Raw genomic sequence first — 17,513 nt, 5'->3', positions numbered from 1 at the left:
CGAAGGAGTCACAGTAACGGAAGTGCGTAGCTGGGACATCGGCGTGTTCCTTCCAGTTGGGCAAAGATCACTGGGGAGTAGAGAGAAAGCCCGCGATCTAGAGATGGGAGCACGGTGATCAGCAGTAAGGGGAGAGGACGGTGGGGAGGGACGTGCAGTGTGTGGTCACCACGAGATTTCAAAAGTGGCGAGAGGGGGAAAGGAGGAGATTGGGTTCAGTCCACAGTCCTCCTCTCTGTGCTGTACCCGCACGCCCCTCCAGCACGCCCCTCCTGGAACTGGTTCTAGCCCCGGGTGCCCTGCCCTCCCCGTCCCTCCTGCCCTGGAGTCCGCGGAAACATTTGCTCCTCTCGTTTATTTAAAAGACAAAAGTAACCTGTGTGCACCGCTCGTGACTGACCGCTCGTGACCGACTGCTCATGACCAGGCTGCGCCTGCTGGGGAAGACATGGGGAGGCTTGGTTTGTGCACAGCCACCTGGCAGGATCGAGAGGGATCCACCCAGGCCCTTGGGACTTGTGAGCAGGGATCCGGAAAGGGCTGCGTCAGGAGTGTTTAATGAAACACCTGATGTAAATCCTGTGTAGTCACCTGTTCCTGATGTGGCTTCTCCTAGTTTTGCACAAAAACCCCGGAGGAGACATAAAGAAGCCACTTGCCCCACCCCCCACCCCCCGGCCACTGGAAAAGAAGATGCACATGGGGGTGTGTGTGGATAGATATGTCCCCTGGGGCAGGGGGAGCCCTACTCAGAGAAGCAACCACATGGAAGGTGCCAGAACACATGGAGAAATCCCCCTGCAGTTGTCCATCCCTCCTACCTCAGGATCCCCTGGCCACAGACAGGGCCACTGCTCCTAACTTTGACTTTCATATGGAAGGAATTCTATAATACTATTTTGTCTTCAGCTTCTTTCACACAGTATCACCACCACAGGGCCTTTTTCTTTAGTCCCCAGAACAAATACCAGTTTCTGGGGAAATACTTCTTTTTTACCTTGATAACTAGAGAAGTAAAGATTTTAAGTCCTTTGGAAAGCTTAGAGATAAACCCTAGTAGAACTTAAAACATGGTATAAGCCTTCTACGACATAAGCAGAGCTCAAAGCAGAGAGAGCAGGGCCTTTGTACTAAAAGAGCAAACAGTTAAAAAGCTCCCCCCCTCCAATAGCATAAAATAAGGCAGCAGAGTCCATAGCAAATGTTATCCGTTATAATGAGCGTAAATTGCTTAAATCCTCCATGGAAAGACAGAAATCCCCCAACTGATTAGAAATCTAGACCCGTTATATCGTGGGACAGAGTGGAATCTGGGATGAATTAACAAAGGGAACGACGAGTCCTTTGTATGGAGAAAGGTATCCTGGACATTGATAAAAGGTATCACTCTATTTTTTAAATGTTTTAAAAGTAAAGAAGCTACTCATTTATAGATTTTCATCATTTAAAAACTGCAGTGCCAACGTGTACGGGCCTTGTCTGGCTCCTGGCTTCTCACCCGAGGACCCACCGTGTCTATTTTCTCTCTCCTCATAGAGGATGGACCTAAGACACCATCTGGTTTGGGGGTTCAGACATTTAGGAAGACTCTTACATGCAAAATCCTTACAGACTTTTTTGAGGCTCCCCCCTTCCATTTACATTTGTTTTATCTAACAGCCGTTTGATTTTGATTTTGGTTTTTAGCGACTTAGAAACTGCAGCTTAGTTTTCATGAAGACAACTCCCTGTGCCCTGACGCTGCTGGCTTGAATCAGAGCAAAGACCGCCACAAGGGGCTCGCAGGTGGGGAGAGAAGCATGCAGGTGGCCTGGCGCAGGTGGCCTGGCACAGGTGGCCTGGAGAGCAGCCTGCTGCCCAGAGCGCTCAGCACATCCCGCACAGCTTTGCAGGGAAGCCGAGCCATTGACTCAGCAAGTGGCCACATGGAGCTTGATTGGGAGGCGCTTGAGTGAGCTGGTGGGAGACTGTGGCTGGTCAGGGTAGTGCAGTTTAAACGGTGGTGGACCGGGGTGTCCCCGTGGGTGGTACGTCCAACTCTCGGTTTTGGCTCAAGTCATGATCTCAGGGTCATGAGATCGAGCCCCACGTGGGGCTCCACGCTCAGGGTGGCATCTACTTGAGCTTCTCTCTCCGCCCCTCCTGCTTGTGTGTGAGTGCTCTCTCTCTCAAATAAATAAATCTTTAGAAAAATAAAATTAAATAAATTAAATGGGGTGGATACAGCCATGTTGCCATTCAAAAAGGCAGGACAAATTTGATAATACTCCAAGGATGTGAAGGGAGGCCATTTTCACGTAGCCCCTGAGCCTGGTTAGCAGACTTCTTGATCTCTGCTCCCATCTGCCCATCTGTTGGATGAAAAATCGTATCTTGCTTTTAACCTATCTATCCTTGATGACTTGCAAATTGGGCATATTTTCACATGTGTATTAGCTGTTTCCATTTCTCTGTCTATGTCTATGAATTGCCTGTTCTTATCCTTTGCCCTTCTTTCTATTGGGTAGTTTATATTTATTTCTCTTCCTGATGGATGGCAGCTTTTTATACATTCTGGGTTTTACATTTTTTAAATATGTTTAAAATGTTTTCTTCTGTGTAGTAGGAGAAGTGATGTAGCATGAGTTTGGATCCCAGTTCTGATACTTCTTAGCTGTGTGACCTTGGGCAAGTACTTAACCTCTCTATGCTCTTGTTTCCTTATCTGTAAAACTGGGATAATCCTAGTACCTGCATCACAGGGTTGTGAAGATAAATGAGTTAACAAGGTAAAGAGCTGGACAGACTGACATCAATTGAGCATTTAAGTGCCGCCTTGCTTTGTGGTGTCTCTTTTCACATGAAAATATCTCATCGGTTTTATAGAAAACCTGCCAGTCTCTTTCTCTTTTTTTAAAACCTGGTCTTCTGGACGTTATGTCTATGATTAGGAAGGCCATTCCTAAGAGGTTCACTTTACAATGAAAAGGTAATATTGCCAACTATTATGAGATGGCAGCCAGATAGAGTGGAATCTGTCAGAAACATGAGCAGAAGTTGCCGTACACACTACACTATTTCTGTAGGAGTGGGACATAACATGGATATAAGCAATCTGAAAAAAAGTAATGCAGTGGACTCGAATACTTTTACTGAACTTTGTAGTCGTGGCAGCTGTGTTGCCCAATGCAGGAGCCACTGGCCACTGGTAGCTACTGAACACTTAATGTGGCTAATCCTAATGGAAACATGGTAAACGTAGAAAATACACACCAAATTTTGAGGTCTTAGTACAAATGAAAAGAAAGCAAAGGTACCATATTAATAATTTTTATATTACATGCTGACACCATATTCTGGATATGTTAGATTAAATAAACTATATTAAAATTTTCCTGTTTCTTTACCTTTTTGAATGGCTACTAAATGGTTACTAAGAAATTTAAAATTGTGTGAGACATATATTTCACAGAAATATATGCTTGAGAGAAGCAATCTTCTATTTCCCAGTATCCATAAATACCACTGAGAAGTGGTCATATATTAAGCCACAAGAAAAAGTTCAATAAATATTTACTAAAATTATATAGGTCATAATCTCTCACTAGGGTGCAGTGAAACAAGAAAATAAATTTGAACAATGTAAAAACCTCAAATCAGAAATGTTTAAAATGCTCCTAACCTTTGAGATAAGAAAATCAATCTTATATTTATAGATTACTTCAAGGATAATGAGGAAGATGCTACATTTTAAAAATATGGAATACTGCCAAAGCTGAATTTGAAGATTTTATTGATTTATTTGACACAGAGAGAGAAAGAGAGAGAGAGGGAGAGGGAGAGAAAGCGAGCACAAGTAGGGTGAAGAGCAGAGGGAGAGGGAGAAGCAGACTCCTCGCTGAGCAGGGAGCCCTGAGGGTGGGGTGGGCATGATCCCAGGATCATCCCAGGATCATGACCTGAGCCCAAGGCAGATGCTTAACCAACTAAGCCACCCAGGTGCCCCCAAAGCTGCATTTGAATAAAAATTCACAACCTTACATGCTTTAATTGTTAAATAAGGAATAAATAAAAAATTAAGCGAGCTAAGATGTTAGCTTGAGACATTCAGGGGGAAACACACACACACACACACACACACACACAGTCCAAAGGAAAGCAGATAGGGTAGAGATCAATAGATCCTGCGTAAAAGTCGCGATGAGATGAAGGACTTTCTAGGAAAATATAAGCTACCAAAAATTGACTCAAAAATAAAAATTTCTTAAACACCAAAATATACCAGGTAACCAAAAGAAATCTACAAAAGAGATGTTGCCCCCAGATGACTGAGTTGGGCCAAGTGGTCAAAGCACAAAGAGCCCCTGTCACTTGGAGTAGTCTAGAACACTGTTGTCCAGCAGAATTTTCTGCAGCGTTGGAGATGTTCTACATTTGCATCTCCCAAAGTCACCAGCCACGTGTGACAATCAAGCGTTTTGTAGTATGGCTGCTGCCACTGAGGGACAGAATGGTTAATTCTATGTAATTTAAACTAACTTCCATTTTGAGAGCCATGGGTTGCTACTATATTGGTCAGGAAAGATCTAGAGCAGGGATCGTCCCTTCTTAAAGGACCAGATAGTAAATATTTTAGGTTTTGTGGACCATACAGCCTTTAAGAACCGCTCGGCTGTCCATGGTAATGTCATAGCCGCTAATAGCATGTGAAGGGATAGACATTCCAGTTAAACTTCTTTCACGGTTATTGTTGGCCAAAAAACTGGGCTATGGTTTGCTGACCCATGGTCCAGAGCATGGAAAAGAGGGAAATACACAAATCATTTGGTTGAAGGTATTCTAACCAAATCTGATCAGTAGCACACACACACTTTTTTTTTTTTTTAAGATTTACTTATTCATGAGAGACACAGAGAAGCGCAGAGACGTAGGCAGAAGGAAAAGCAGGCTCCCCGAGGTGAGCCTGATATGGGACTCCATCCCAGGAACCTGGGATCACGACCTGAACCCAAGGCAGATGCGCAATGACTGAGCCACTGAGGCATCCCTGTAGTACACACACACATTAAAACAAAATCCACCTCATTAAACACTCAGCACTCCTCTCTCTCTGTAATCAGTGGGACCAGGAAACATAAAAAAATCAGGATATTGAAGAGTTGAGTGTTGTGAACCAACTGGAACTAATAGCATTTCTAGGACACTCCACTCAACACCTAGCAGAGCGCGCATTATTTTTCAAGTGCACACAGAGCATTCACCAAGGCAGACCGTACCACACTTTCACAAATTGAAAAGAATTCAAATCATACAAAGTATGTTCTGTAATTGTAATAGAATTAAAATAAAAATCAGTGACCTAAAGGTAACAGGAAAATCTCCAAACACTTAGAAATCGAGGGGCATGTTTCTAAGTAATCCCTGAGTCAAAGAGAAAGTCCACAGGGAAGCTGGAAATAAACTGCCCCTATTCACAGAGGACATGATGATTGTCTATATAAAAAAATCTCAAGAAATCTACCCCAAAAAACCCTCTTAAAAATAATAATAATAATACACACTAGCTTAAAAAACTTAAAATACAATACCAAGTGCTGGTGTGGTTGTGGAACAATTAGAATTCATGTACCTGGCTGGTGGGAGTACAAAATGGTTTGGCTGCTCTGAAAAAGAGTTGGTGGTTTCTTACAAGTGACACAGACCACATACAGCCCGGAGGTCCCAGTTGTGGGTGTTTACCTAGGGCAGCGTCTCAAAAGCGACAGGATGACATCTGGGGTTGGATCATTCTTTGTCAGAGGGGTGGCTCTCCTGTGCGTTGTAAGAGGTCCTTGCTACTAGATGCCAGTAAAATCCTACCCCCAGTTGTCACAACCAAAAATGAACCGAGACCTAGCTGAAGGTCCCCTGGGGAGCAAAAGTAGTTCATGGTTGAGAACTACTGCCCTATAGAAATAAAAACTTAGGTTTACACAAAAACCTGCAGGTGAATGTTTATAGTAGCTCAATTCATAATAGCCAAACACAGGGCGCAAACCAAATATCCTTTAACAGATAAACTCTGGAAAGTCTGTACGATGGCGTGCTTAGTCCTAAAAAGAAGATCTATTGCTATACACCAGCTAGGTGAATGCAAAGGCATGTTGCTGAGTGAAGGAAATCAGGGAGGTTACACACCATGTCATTCCATCTGTAGGACACGCTGAACGAGACAAAGCTGCAGTGACAGAGGCCCGATCAGTGGTCATCTCCAGGGATGAGGACGGGGAGGGTGTGACCAGAACAGGAGAGCACAGGGGGCTTTTTCAGAGTAATGGAACCCTGTGTGTCCTGGTTATGGTGTTGGTTACAAGAATCTTATACCTGTGTTAAAATTCTTAGAACTGTGCATCAAAAGTCAATTTTACCACATACTAATTTAAAAACTAAAACATAAAAGAGGGGAAAGAGGAAAAGAAACAGATTGAATGTCCTCATTCTGTTCAATCCAACAAAAGAAGCACTGCCCCCCCGCCCGCCCCAACCCCCAAAACAAAACCTAGATCTGTCTTACTGTGAATTAAAGCAAAAATTTACATAAAACATAAGAAAATCAAATCTGGAGATACATTAAAAGAATAACATACATTGAGGGGGCACCTGGGTGGCTCAGTTGGTTAAGTGTCTGCCTTCAGCTCAGGTCAAGATCTTGAGGTCCTGGGATCAAGCCCCATGTCAGGCTCCCTTGTCCCCTGGGAATGGGCTTGTCACATCCAGTGTCATCTCCTAGGACAAGCCCCTCCTGACCCCCCTGGCCAGAGCTTCATCCCATGAAACTGAGTCCTGTGAGGGCAGCGCCCCTGAGTGGGGAATCCGCTTCTCCCTCTCCCTCTGCCCACGCCTTTGTGCGCACACATACTCTCTCTCTCTCTCTCTCCCAAATAAATAAATTTAAATCTTTAAAAAAGAAAAAAGAATAACATATATTGAACACATATGCATGAATGCAAAGATGGTATGAAGTTTGGGGCCAGAATGTATCCTATCAATAGGCCAGAGAAGAATACCCTGACCTTCAAAGACGTTGAAAAGGGAAATAGGACATTTATTTCCATTTAAACAAAACTCAGGATAGTTTTGGAAATTTATAAAGAACATCGTAGGTCTATATCCAAGATCACATTTAATGAAGAATTGTTGTTGGTGGCGATCAAGGCAAGACAGTGAAGCTTGCTAACACCAGTGTTGCTCTGGAAGTTCTAGCGAGTCCAGCAAAACAAGGAAAGAAATAAGAGATAAAGCATAAGCAAGGACAGTCAAAGCCACCCTTACCTGCCGATGATGGCTGCCTACTTAAAAATCCTGAGGGAATCAAAAGCACTGGATCCTTATTAGGCATTTCAGGGAAATGGCTGATTCTAAGATAAATATCCAAAACTTAGTTGTCTTTGTATGTGTGAGCAAAACTCAGGTCTCGATCAATTAGAAAAAGATGAGTATCCCAAAGAAAAATGGACAGAACAATTCCCAGGAAAATTGCAAGTGGCCGGTGATTAAATTTAAAGGGTGGGAGGGGAGAAATCAAACTCACTGGTTTAATCAAAGAAGTCCAAGTTAAAACAACATTGAGGCATTTCAAATGGCAGAGACTTTAAAATATAAATATATTTAAAACCTGGTGTTGGGCAGATTTTTCAATGAGTACTCTCAAACACACTGATAGGGAGAAAACAGCAATGTGTGTACCAGACCCTTACAAGGGTATGTTTGCACACTGTCTAGTGTTACCATTCCTAGAAATTTATCTTGAAAAATAATCAGAAATATGCACAAATACTTGTTTATAAGGATGTTGATTCCAGCAAAAATTAGGGGAAGAATGGGAGGAAGAACCCAAAATGCCCAATGATAGGGGAACTACTTAGTAAGACAGTGTACACAGGGAAAACATGTAAAATATATATATATTTTCAAAGAATGAACAAGGTGAATATTTATGACACATTAAGTTTTTAAAGGGCAGGATAGAGGGGCACCTGGATGCACTCTTGGTTTCTGCTCAGGTCTCGATTTCAGGGTTGTAGGATCCAGCTCTGTGGTGGTGGGCTCTGTGCTACACAGTCTACTTCTCCCTCTCCCTCCTCCTCTGCCCTTCTCCCTGCTTGTGCTTTCTCTCTCTCTCTCTCTCTCTCTCTGTCTCTCTCTAATAAATAAAACCTTTTTTAAAAAAAAATTAAAAGATAGGGACACCTGGGTGGCTCAGTGGTTGAGCATCTACCTTTGGCTCAGGTCGTGGTCCCAGGGTCTTGGGATCAAGTCCCACATCGGGTTCCCTGCAGGGACCCTGCTTCTCCCTCTGTCTGTGTCTCTGCCTCTCTCTGTGTCTCTCATGAATAAATAAATAAAATCTTTTTAAAAAATTAAAAGATAAAGGCGGGATAAAGCATTCCATCTATAGTAGAATTGGCATGGAAAAATAGATTTAATAAATAACATTTTCATCATTTCTAATAGATCCAGTAAAGATATTTAAATAACTAGGATGACCTAACAATAAATACAGTCACATGCAGTAGAAAATCACAGGGGCACACAGGCCATGTATCTTGCTCTGAGACTTTATGGTCTGACTTTTATTTTTTTTTAAGATTTTATTTGTTTTAGGGAGAGAGTGAGCAGTGGGAGGAACAGAGGGGGAGGGGGAGGGAGAAAATCTCAAGCAGACTCCATGCTGAGCACGGAGCCCCACGTGGGGCTCCATCCCACGACCCTGAGATCATGACCTGAGCCGAAATCAAGAGTCAGATGCTTAACCGACTGAGCCACCCAGATGCCCCTGGTCTGACTTTCATATTTATTTTAAAAAGCTTAATGTGAGTTTCTATTTTGTTAATATTTGGCAAAGGAAGCAGTGAGATCTCCAGATCTTTTTTGTTCCAAATCAGTGACTTCTGCATTAGATCTTCTCATTTTTCAAAGCAAGTCAGGCAACTGGTACCACCAGCTCAATCTGTTGTTGGAACATCTTTTTCTCCTTAGCTACAAAAGCAGCAGGTTGCAATGAACTACTGTTCACACAAGGAAAATACCCCAAAATGATGGCCTTTTGGTAGGCCTATGTCTTAGTCATTGAAGAACTGGGATTTAAGAACAAAATTGTATGTTTCCCTCCTTTTCTAAGTAAAAATTAGGTAGCTGAAGTTGGAACACGTGGTCTTAGACATCAGGTAGGATTTTCTCGGTTTAGTTTCTGTTTCTTAAACTTATCCTGTAGCCCTCGATTCCCACCCTCCCGCCTGGAATGGTGTTGGGGTTGCTGTCTGAGAACACAAGAGTTTGAGAAAATAATCAGACGTACGTTCAAATTATAAGGTTTGAGAGGGAGGCAGCTGTAGAGAGGGCAGGGGCTTCCCCAGAAAGCCATGGAACGTGGAATGGTCCTGAGGGAGAGTCAAAAGCAAAGGGGAGGGACCCAGGGGGCCTCACCTCACTGGAGGAAGCATCAGTCACTGCTTGATTCTCACTAGGCCTGACGCCGGCACCCTGAGAAAGAATGGAGAACCTGGAGGGGCCGCCCAAGCATACTACGTGGAGTGGTCACTCCTGTGGCTGGCATGGCCCATGTCCCCAGCGAGCTCCAGGAACCTGTCTAGGCAAAGGGGATAGAAAAGACAGACGTGCATTGGTCCCTGATCTTGGTGAGCTGGGTGTGCACAGCTCAAAAACTGAGCAGGGAATGATATTTTGAGTATCTCCAAGGAAACCAGGTCATGCAGACACTCCCATGGGGCAGCCTGCACAGGCTGGTTCTTATTGCAGCGGGACAGCCCCAGGGTGCCCAGTCAGGACTTCCAGCGTCACCCTGCCAGGGGCAGGAAGGGAGGGGACCCAGTGGTTATCCTGTGTGGGCCTCCTAGGGGATCTATCAGGATCTATTACGATCTCAGTCTGCTCAACCTCCAAAACAGGATACATTTTTTGTTTTTTTTGTTTTTTTTACCTGTTTTCACAATGTAGAATTTTAATGTACTTTAAAAAAAACTATCCATTTTAGAAGAAAATTATGGGTTTTTAATATGATGTACTTTTTTTTTTTATAAAGATTTTATTTATTTGACAGAGAGAGAGCATGCTATGGGCAGAGGGAAAGGGAGAAGCAGACTCCCGGAGGAGCAGGGAGCCCTATGCAGGACTCCGTCCTAGGACCCTGGGATCATGACCTGAGCCAAAGGCAGACCCTTAACCGACGAGCCACCCAGGCACCCTAATATGATGTACCTCTATCAAGAAATTAAATCGTGGGCAGCCTGGGTGGTTCTGTGGTTTAGCACTACCTTTGGGTGTGATCCTGGAGACCCGGGATTGAATCCCATGTCGGGCTCCCTGCATGGACCTGCTTCTCCCTCTGCCTGTGTCTGCCTCTCTGTGTTTCTCATAAATAAATAAAATCTTTAAAAAAAAAAAAAAAGATTTCAAAAAAAGAAATTAAATCGTGACTGTTATTTTGCTCACCAACCCTCATTGAACCACATACTTGTCTCTTTGGGATAAACTTTAACAATTCAACAAATGAGTCTCCAGTTAGGAGGGACAGGGACTTTGCTCCACGGTTTAAGGACGATAGCCATCACACAGGACATCACACAGCTCCTGTCCTATGATAAACACCTGTAATTCTTGCCACAAAGTGATGTTAGCATTTGTCATTTTTGAAAGGAATCTTTTGGATAAATAACTTACGTACCTGATGAAAAGTGCAAAAAGAGGGATCCCTGGGTGGCGCAGCGGTTTAGCGCCTGCCTTTGGCCCAGGGCGCGATCCTGGAGACCTGGGATCGAATCCTGCGTCAGGCTCCCGGTGCATGGAGCCTGCTTCTCCCTCTGCCTGTGTCTCTGCCTCTCTCTCTCTCTCTGTGACTATCATTAAAAAAAAAAAAAAAAAGAAAAGTGCAAAAAGAGTAAATGGATTTACGGTGAAAAACGTCTCCTCTGTGCCTGGTCCCCGAGGGCGGCGTCCGTGTGCCGCACACATGGTGAACCTGCTATTACGTGGTTATGTGCTGTGCTTGCTTTCTCAACTTGGAAAAATGTTTTGAAAATCTTTCTACATCGGCCCAAATGGAGCACCCCATTCTCTTTTTTCTTTCTTTTTTTTTTTTTGGTTCGCTTTATGGATCTCTGTTGTTTATGATGTTCCTTGATTTCTTTAGCCAGCCCCCCAACGGATGGCTATTTGTGATTAGAAATGTTGCGGGTCCAGGACATTCAATGCATTATTATATAAAACTGAAATCCTCGCAGTGGATTACCACGGAAACTGCCAGGTGGAATTGAGGAGTTGAGTTCCCTGCTTTTTAAATTTTGGGAGATGCTATCTTCACACTGAGGTATGAGGGTGCTCGCTCCACATCACCACTGTACATGAGCCCATCATTTTGTCTTGACTGATGTGCTAGATAATCAGCGATATCTCGTTGTGGTTTTAATTTCCATTTCTCTTACTGTGAGTGAGGCATCGTTGTAAGATTGTGTCTTTTTAAAGTTTATACCTACGTTAGGGGTGCTCAGGGCCCCCCGCCCCAGGGCTGCAGGAAGCTACAATTTCATATGTGAGCCCTAGGCCCGCAGCAGCACCCCGAGGTCGTTGTCGCCACGCTGTGTGACATGTGATGGCCGAGGCCTCAGGTGGACCCCGCAGACCCCACTGCAGCGGGTCAAGGTGTGCACTCTGGAATCTGATCCATCATCATTCGTGGAAGAGAGACACTCTCAGGAGCTTGTTCTTTACTGAGTGTCTTTTTGGAGTCACTTCCAGCCACCTTAATACCTGTGATAGTGAATTATTGGGCTAGCCCCAGAAGTGGCAAAGCTTTGTGCTGTTCCAGTCGGGTCGTGGAGGGGAGGGACCAGCCTGGAGCGTGGAGGGGCATCTGCTGGGGGTGGCCACGCTGGCACAGAAGGACTCAAGGCCCCAGAGCAAAGTGCAGGTACAGCCTCTCATGGACGGGCCTGGCCACCCTTCACCCTGGCTCCTGTGACAGCCCCGGAGGAGGGAGGAAGCGTGTGGTCATCTGGAGCATAAGGCCCAGCCTTTGTGGCCATAACTCCCTCTGGCACATTGTGGGGCCTGGAGACTGGACCGAGGGGTCTGAACCAGGGTGTCCATGGGTTATGTCCCCGCAACCTCTAAGGTAGTGGGGTGCTCTAGAAGGAGACCCCTGGCATTATGGCCCAGCTTCCTCTCTGTCTCCTCCCGCCCTCCAGCTAAAAGCAAATGTACCAGGAAAGATAGGCATCAGGCAGGTGCCCTAACACTTAGGAGCTCCGAGTGACAAGTAAGAAAGCTCCCAAGTGACTTGCAGAAGCTTCGGGTGCCAGGGTCCTCAGTCACCGCCACACCTCACGAGGACCTGGACATCTTGTTAAAAGACAGGTTATGTGTGGACCCGGGGCGAGGCCTGGGGATCTGCATTTGCACAAACACCTGTGGTCAGGGGACCAGCTTGAAAAATGTTGGCTTTCCCCCACTTTTGCCTGGCTAACTCTCAGCCCCTTCCAGAACCTTTCCCTGGCTGCCTGCTTCTCCTGCTGCTTGGGGTACGGCCTCCTCCTTGCTTCCCCACTTCACTGTCAGGGTCACCGCTGAGCTGTCATCGGCCGTGCCCAGGCTGCATCCTTGGTGACAGCATGCTTCTGTGCCTTTGTGTCCCCAGCATTGAGCCCAGTCACGTCCTGGAGGTGGCTCTTGGTCCAGGTTTATGGAATGACTGAGCTGAGGTCTGGGCAGCAGCGCAAAGTCTGGCCCCCCACGCTTGAGGTCTCCTGGGCCGAGGGTCTCCGAGGGGGCAGGGGTAGGTCTTGGTCATCTCGGGATCCCCAGTGTCTGGCAGCCCCCAGCTCTCAGCAGGTGGCCAGTAAGCTTCTGGAGCATTGAGTTTCCTGTACCTGCCACTTCAGGAAGCCGTCCAGGAGAGAGGATGGGACACTGGACGGCCAGCAGGAGCCTAGAAAGAAGGATGAACGTATAATGCAGCCAGTGGTGTCCTTGTAAACAGATGTGGGCGCTCCGAGCGTGGGGAGCAGGGGGCCCTGGGGAGCAGAACCCGTGGGAGGAAGTTACGAGTGTGTCATCCGTAAACCAGGACTGGGGATCTGGTTTACGCATGAGAGCGCTACTGAGGAGGTTTTTCCTTTAACAAATGTATGAAGCACCTACTCGAAAGAACCATGTTAACAAGCAGATAATTAAGGACCCGGAGAGAGTCTACAGTCTACAGGGGCCAGCATAGGAGGGAGGGGGCTTCTGTACAAATCACAGCAGGCCCACCTCTGAGGACGCAGGGTGCTGGCCTGGCACTGCTGGGCCCTGGGCTGGTGGGAAAACTTGGTGTCTGCGTGGAAGGGCTTCTTGTTCCGTAGCAGAGCAGTCAAGGCACAGAGCTCTGGAGTCAAAAGGACAAACCCTGGTTTTGCACAAACCCTGGTTTTGCCACTCACAGGCCATGGGACCTTAGCACCCTGATCTGTGGGGACAGTCTGGGGGACCTCCAGGGTTGTGGTGAGGACTGAGTCAGGTGATGCCTCACAAGCACATGGCATCACGCCAGGCACCTGTTGGGTGTTGATGAGTGGCAGCTGTTGCTTGCACCCGGGGCTGTGTGTCTCTGATAACCTTGCACGGACGAGGGTATTCATGATCCCTGCTCACCAGGAGAGTGTTGCTCAGTCTGTGTCTGAGCAGGAGCATGGTGACCAAGCAAGAAGCAGGGCCAAGAGTTTCCTGGATTTAGGGAGAGAAAATGCCTCATTCTGGCAAGGGGTGGGGGCAGCAGGAATGGTCCTCAGTTCTTGCCAAATGAACTTTGTCTTCCGGTGCGGTATTTTTGGAAGCCGCGCACGCTGTTTCACAGAACACCTGTGAAGAGTCATCTGTTGGGTCTGAGTCTCCCCAGTGACGCAGGACCTGCAGCAGAGAATGTCTCTTTTCTCTTGACTCTGCTCCCAGGCCTTGCTCCAGTGACTTGGAATAATGCCCAACTTTTCCCTGTTCCCTGAGAAGTGTGTGTCCTGTGTTGGGAGGGGGCTCCTGGCCTTGCCTTCCAGTCCACATCCAGTCCAATGGCTAGCGAATGTCGGCCCAGAGGATGGAAAGGGCCACAGTTCTTGGAGCTGGATGGGAAATTAGGTGGCACTTGACCAGGTTGAGCTGCCATAACCAACTGCCCCAGCCTGGGAGGCTGGACAGCAGGCATGAATTTCTCGCAGTTCTGGGGCTGGAAGTCCAAGATTGAGGTCCCGGCAACCTTGGTATCTGATGGGACCGCTGTCTTTGGCTTGCATCCCTGGTGTCTCTGTCTCTTCTCATGAGGACAGAGTCATAGGGGATCAGGGCCCTACCTCTATGATCACATTAGACCTTAATGACTTCTTCATAGGCCCCATCTCCAATTGCAGTCATACTGGGGGCTAGGGCTTCAACATTATGAGCTTGGGGGGACACAATTCAGTCCCAAGCAGGTGGAAAAATGCAGACTACCTAAGAAGATCCCATTTTGTTCCTTTCACCTGCTCAGATGGGAGCTGAGATCCAGCCGCCATGGACAGCCTGTCCTGGGAATAGCCTGGGATTTGGGAAGAGGTGGGCCCCCACCCCCAAACCGGGACTGTGGGGAGGGGGCTGCTTCTGCTTCCCAGCTGTGCTGAAGCCACACCTGACGGCAGTGGCAGGGAGGCAGGCGGTGGGACGGCTTCCGTCCTGGGGGCAGCTTCCATCCAGGGGGACCTGTGACTCAGGTCACATGACCACATCGTGATAAAGGGAAGGCGGTGGCCTCAGACAGCTGTGGTCCATTAACACGGAGGTCAGGACAGGACAAAATGTGCCGCATGGGGGGTTCCTAGAGAGTCCTGAGTTACAAGGAGATGGTGCAGGTGCAGAGCAAGGGAGGGGGTTGCTCCCCCCCCGTGCCCTGCTGGTGGAAGAACCAAGGGCCGATGCCAGTGGCCGTGTGGGAGCGGGGCGTGGAGCACTGGGGCAGTGAGCTTGCCTGGCCGGACCCCGAGGACCCGTGGCAGACGATGAACTGTGACACAAGCTCAACTGTCTGAGACCCAGTAACTGACGGGTGAGTGAAGTGGGTTCTTAACAAGCAGCACTGTGGGTTTTGGCACTGGTTTCTCACCTCCCTCAATCAGAAGCAGGTTAGGTTTTCCCCTGGATTTTCCTGGTGTCCCTGCTTCCTCTTTCATCCCCCTTGCTGATGGGCTGGGGTCTCATTTGTTTCTTCCAATGCGTTGCTTGAACAGCATGGCCAGGTGGTCCTAACTCTGCAACTCCCCCAGTGCTGAGGCCGCCTACAGCACCCCAGTGAACCCCAAGCGGCCCCCGTGGCCGACCCTGCATTAGCAAGGGGTCTTGGCTTTGTGCATCTCTGGAGTATCTTGTATTCAAGGGGTGCAGTGCTGGCCTGGGGTCTGCAGGCTCAGGTGTCTCTGGCCTTGCTCCAGGAAGGGGGAGATGCTTGCCAGCTGAAGCTAAATCCAGTCAGCTCATGTGAGACGGAGCGGTGATGGTCTTGTCCCAGCTGGGACACCAGTGATTTCTCTCTGTTGTTTCCTTTCTTTGGAGAAAAATCTAAATTTACTGAGAAAAATATGATCCAGTGTCTTCTAAGTGTGGTAGGGTAGCCTGCGGGGAGCCAGATGTGGCTTCTCGTCCACAAGCCAACTCGGGAAGTGGTGTGAACACCTTCAGCGCCCAGGAGCAGCCCTCCTGGACTCTGGAAAACAAGGCTGTGTGGTTTAGGCCCACACAGCGGGCAGGGGAAAGACTCAAAGATGGAAACAGGAGCTTGTTGTTTCCTCCGTGGTCCTCTTATGGCCTGGCCACCATCCCCCTGTCCCACCAGGCGCGCACATCCGTTCTCTGCATGAGCATTTGTGCCCTTGGGAATGGGCTTGTCACATCCAGTGTCACCTCCTAGTACAAGCCCCTCTTGATCCCTCTGGCCAGAGCCTCATCCTGTGGAGCTGAGTCCTGTGAGGGCAGCGCCCCAATGCTGACTCCGTAATGACCCCCAGCGTCCAGCAGGTGCATTGAGATGGGTGGGCTCCAGGCTGACGGCTGTCAGCTGGGGACTGTGGTTCCCATTTTGCACGATGGGAACAGGCTTAGCTGCTTAAAGCAGTTCTCATCCTGGCAAATGTCTGGCTAACTCCAAGGCAGAAGCCTTGACCGTTCTGCTCCTCAGCTGCCCGTGCCAGATGCCAGGGCCACCTCAGTCCCTGCCAACTCCACAACCACCCGGACTGACCCCTCCGAAGCAGCACCCAGAGTTGAGCAGATCTCACCCCTGGAAAAGAACCCAGGCAGGAACGGGCTTGGTAGTGGCAAGGCTGGGAAAAAAACTGGAACAGGATAATTGGCGGAAATCAAACAGGATATTAAGTTGAGCACTAAGCAGCATTGAGAGACGAGCCGTGATTCATAAAATTCGGGTCAGTCTAGCCAAGTGTTCCCCAAGGCTAAGGATCCTGCGTCAGCCCCACTGAGGGTGTCATACATCAGCCGGGGGCAGGTCAGGGGGCCTCAGCCTGCGTGGCCACGGAGCAGTGGTTTTATCAAGGAGTGCCCTATGGTCAGCAACGTGTGCACATTCTTACACACTTTTACACACACACAGCACGTTCTTATGCTCATTCATACACAGTCATATGTATATGCTCTTGTATTCACATTCTTATACTCATTCATATAAACACATCTCACACACACATTCACACTCATCACACTCATCACACTCATATATACATACACGCACACATACACTCACACATACCTCTCCCTGTCTGCTCTGTCCCCATTCCCTGGGATTCAAGCTCCATGGTGGCAGGGAGTTGGCCATGCTCACTACTAAATCCCTGATGCCTAGACAGGTGCTCAGCAAACATGAGAGCAGAGGGGAGAGTGAATGAGTGAATGATGAGTGAGTGAGTGAGTGAATGAATGAGGGGGTGAGTGAGTGAACAGATGAGTGAGTGAATGAGTAAGTGAATGAGTGAATGGGTAAGTGAGTGAGTGAGTGAGTGAATTAGTAAGTATTGAATGAGTGAGTGAATGAGGGGGTGAGTACGTGAATGAGTGAGTGAATTAATGAATGAGTGAATTAGTGAGTGAGCGAATGCGTGAATGAGTGGATGTATGAGTGAGGGAATGAGAGAGAGTGCGGAGAGCACGCAGGGCCCGGATCCCCATCAGCCCCGCGCTGCACCCAGAGGCTTGACTGAGGGAGAGCGTCGTGACCATCAGATGGGACAACGCCCCGGATGGCGCGTGCGGAAGGAGCGGGGTGCGCGGTGGGCTCAGGGGTGCGGGCTCAGGCGGTGCGGGTGTGCAGGGGTGGCCCTCGGGGAGACGCGCCCTCCGCGGGGCTGCGTGGCGGGCACGGCGCTCCGTCCTCCGAGCACACTCGGCCGCGTCCCTGTGCGGGCGGCGGGTTGCGTATTTGCTTAGAGCCTGCAAGCCGCGGTGGCTTGACACCTTCTGGACATCTTCTT

General features: G+C 48.0%; 1 protein-coding gene across 1 annotated transcript in view; it reads left to right on the top strand.

The window, feature by feature from the left end:
- The window catches only part of NGEF (neuronal guanine nucleotide exchange factor), a 39,496-nt gene that overhangs the window by 7,830 nt on the left and 14,153 nt on the right, over window positions 1-17,513 (top strand). The gene's annotated exons all lie outside the window — the stretch shown is intronic.

Source organism: Canis aureus, chromosome 24, assembly GCF_053574225.1.
Source record: "Canis aureus isolate CA01 chromosome 24, VMU_Caureus_v.1.0, whole genome shotgun sequence".
Lineage (NCBI taxonomy): Eukaryota > Metazoa > Chordata > Mammalia > Carnivora > Canidae > Canis > Canis aureus.
Note: the sequence above shows the minus strand (reverse complement) of the source record. Positions and strands in the feature narration are given on the sequence as shown.